We start from the raw sequence: 4,410 nt of genomic DNA, 5'->3' as shown, positions 1-4,410 counted from the left end.
GAATAATCGTTTAAATATAAATTATATCTGTTACAAATAAACGTAAAATAAAAATTATGTTAGAAACTTTTTGAGAAACTCAAATTATTGTTGCGAAGATGAACGGGTCTATCAGCACAGTAAACCACAGCGCTGCACCGCTTCCTAACAGCATTTTCCAGGCCATAAACCTCCCATTGTTGGGTGTAGGAGGCCCTGAGAGGCCGATAGCGGAGATTTGTGTGCGGGACATGAGCATGGAAAGTGGAAGCTTACATTTTATGAATGGGTATGACTAAGAGCCGAGAGTTATATTCATATGAATTAATTGTTCTGGGATAATGAGGGTTGGTGACTTATGCACGAACACGCGTCCTGTAATTTTCTCTAAATTCTTGACACAAAAATATGGGTGATATTTTTGGCATTGTAGGTCCGAAACGGATAATGGATGACTCGCCTTAGACCGGGCCGTGTCCAGGCGGAGCGTCCGGTGCTTACTTTTCTACGACATGACAGGCGCTCACGTGATGCTGTCCATAGAAAACGACGCGCCGGAAGCTCTGGCCTATAACCGCGAAAATCGAAGTTCGCAAATTTTTCTGACACTCTAATTACGCCTTCATTGGAGTAAAAGAGAAAGATCCCCGCAATTTGCGAATTTCGGTTTTCGCGGTAGCCCCTCTGGCCCGTACACGGCCCGGTCTGACGTGAGTCATCCTTAAAGCGACTTTAGTTGCGGAGCTACGATGCCACAGACACAGAGTCAGACAACTCAGAATCACGTCAGAACAGATACACAATAGATAATTTAAACTTATAAAACTCTTATTTTTGTATTTTGGTGTTTAAAATGAATCGATTCGAAAAACCACATACCTATGCGGTGCGACTAGGGCCAGTCATTGCGTTCTGTATACCATAATATGTTTACAGTATTCTTTTCTGTACCTATCTGCATTTCTCGCGTCATAAACTCGGGCATTGTGCGGCCTTTTAGGGCCCTTCTGACTTTCCGGCCAGACTTTTTATTGTTTTATTCCTTTGTGGAGACTTGCTGTTAAGTAATGAGATTACTGCAGTGAAACTTGTACATGACTTTTTACTGTTTATTTTGTTAAAATGTGGCCTTTGGGCCTTCAAGATTTTAGAATATAAAGTGTTGCCTAATCAAAAGTTTTACAACTATTCGTGTAATATTATTACTCACTCATGACCAGAGAGCGCAACTTTGGTGCCGATGACGTCATTATGACGTTAAGTCGCATATAGGATGTATTTTAAAACAACATTGTAACACCTCAATGATTCTTAATAATGATAATATATATATATATATATATATATATATATTCTTTATTTATAAAAATGCTTGGTAATTTACACAAAAAAATATGTAAACATTAAAAAACGATACGAAACGATCTCCTTCTCGTTCAATATGCTTTGTTGTTTTGAAATGTTTCTCTATATTGCTTGCTTTTGCTGTTAAATTTTGGTCACATTTTTTCATTTATTCAATCAGAAAAGGAAATTTCTGCAAATACGGCTGCAAAGACTCCATAGCGACTTCAAACAATAATATTTCGGTTATATTTTACTAATAAAAAAATAAGTAAACAGTAATTGGTTGTCATTTCCAACAATCTTGTTTTTAACATGACAAAGACAGTTAGTTATGTGTTTATACGTGGCCAGTACATATAAAAACTCTCAAGTTTCAATATCAGTAAACTAAAGAGGCTAATAAGTTGTTATTTGTTTAAGTATCTATAATCTAGATAACAACACTCTGTATTTAGCTTCACGTCATACGTCTGTCATCGGCACCAAAGTTGCGCTCTCTGCTCATGACCAGAGAGCGCAACTTTGGTGCCGATGACAGACGTAGGTATGACGTGAAGCTAAATACAGAGTGTTGTTATCTAGATTATAGATACTTAAACAAATAACAACTTATTAGCCTCTTTAGTTTACTGATATTGAAACTTGAGTTCAGAGTTTTCATACGTACGCACGTATAAAAACATAACTAACTGTCTTTGTCATGTTAAAAACAAGATTGTTGGAAATGACAACCAATAACTGTTTACTTATTTTTTTATTAGTAAAATATAACCGAAATATTATTGTTTGAAGTCGCTATGGACTCTTTGCAGCCGTATTTGCAGAAATTTCCTTTTCTGATTGTAAAAAATAAAAAAATGGGACCAAAATTTAACAGTACAAGCAAGCAATATAGAGAAAAATTTGAAAACAACAAAGCATATTGAACGAGAATGAGATCGTTTCGTATCGTTTTTTAATGTTTACATTATTTTTTGTGTAAATTACCAAGCATTTTTATAAATAAACAATTATATATATATGACGGAGTGCACCAGCAGCAGCATGGGGTATTTACACAGGATGGCGGGTGGGCGTAGTATCTCAATGTATTACTTCACAGCTAACCCAGTATGCTACCAGTGCATGAAATAAACATTCGGACTTGTTAACCATACTAGTGCCTACTAAAATATCTAGTCGCTATTGGGATGTATTTGGATAGCACTCAAATAAAAGGATCACATAAAATCGTTCAAGTCTTTATTCACATCTTTTGAAAACAACACTAACTTCTTCTCTTTACAAAGGTAAGCTTCTAATCACACGTAAGAAATCAAAATAACACTTAGAATGAAACACTTAGCTAAATGGTTAAAGAACGTTGGATTCTATAAGCTTTCAGAATAATCCTTCTGGTATAAGCCTTCAAGAACGTGGCGAATTAGGCACGAGGTTGGCTAACGTCCGATCTCTAGCGCGGTCCGATCAAGTCTGATTACGGAGCCTCACCGCTCCCGCCTTTTAAGTCAAGCAGGCACACCTGCTCGACCGGTCCACCGACATAACGACAAAACTACCAACTCGTGCCTACCTTCACCCAAGAGAACCCTCTTGACGTTCCAAAGCCTTCTACCTGTCATCTTAGTTCAACAACACGCCAATAGATGGCGTTACTCTCTACGCAACATTATGAATTTCGTTACAATCCAGTAATACGTAGCCAAACATTGCTAATCGACTTTATACAGGCGTCTTTAACTATGAACTGTAACGCTGCAATACGTCCTTCTGGAGTCACGCTCCGACATATATATATATATATTATCATTATTAAGAATCATTGAGGTGTTATATACAATGTTGTTTTAAAAAAACATCCTATATGCGACTTAACGTCATAATGACGTCATCGGCACCAAAGTTGCGCTCTCTGCTCATGACAGACGGACGGCCACGGCGAAACTATAAGGGTTCCTAGTTGACTTACCTTACCTTAACAATTCGATATCGATTGGTAATTAATATCAAGTGGCCTACGCTACGATAACGAAATGCTGTCTCTCTAACGCACTAATGTGGAAGAGTGATAGAGAGACAGCCAGCGTTTCGTTGTGGTAACGCAAACGATTGCCATCTTGGCTAGGCACCCAGTGTGTCCCTCTTGCGTACCTAATTTCGACCAGGATGCAACGAGCTTAACTTTACGTAAATGTTACATGTGTGAAATCTAAACTTCCAGCACTGACCCACTTGGACACACTTGCTATTTTACCGCCCCGCACTTATATCGTGGCAGTGACGAGTTAATAATAAGCACTGGAGCTCGACCCAAACTTGACATCCTTGTTACGGGTTGGAGCTGGTTTTGATACGACCTTGACCATCGTCTTGGTGATTGGCGTTTAGACCAGCGGTGGAACAAAAATGGGTTTTGATAACATTAAAGTTTTTTCTTTTTTGATATGTTATTGTAAGCATGTTAAATAACATTCATGTAAAAAGTTAGAAAATTTTAGGTGGAGCGTTCGGCCATATTTAAATTTTTAATTTTTGCTAAATAACTATGTAAATATAAAATTAAAGTTACAAAAAACTTTAACATATTCAATAACACTTTAATTTATTCACACTATTCGGTTTTTAGAAATCTGGAACAGCTGCTTTCTGGTGAACGTAAAAACAGGAACTATTATGAAAATACAGAATTAGAGTAGCTGATATTGCAAAATTACGATATTATCTATCAACTTAGTATACATGTAAAAAGTTAGAAATGTAGACAATGTGCTTGTCTAGATATTGATTTCTCGTTAAGCAGTATAGCCAATATTGAATTAAAGTTTGTAGAGTTAATATTACACGGTCATAATAAAGATCTTACTTCTCACACAAAAGATTAGAAATATAAAATCACGGCGACACTAAATACTGATACGTAAGTATGCATTCCGAGCTTATATTAAGTTACATTTCAAACGCGCGGCGTTTGCGCGCGCCGCGCTGTGCGCCATGGCAGGAGGCAGCGATCGACGGTCGCGGGCTAGCGGTTAGCGCGGTGCCCTTAAAAATACGCAAAGCGTTTATAAAATTATTATCAATGGT

The sequence above is a fragment of the Cydia fagiglandana genome, chromosome 19 (genome assembly GCF_963556715.1).
Source record: "Cydia fagiglandana chromosome 19, ilCydFagi1.1, whole genome shotgun sequence".
In the NCBI taxonomy this organism is placed as follows: domain Eukaryota; kingdom Metazoa; phylum Arthropoda; class Insecta; order Lepidoptera; family Tortricidae; genus Cydia; species Cydia fagiglandana.
This window is presented reverse-complemented; position numbering follows the sequence as displayed.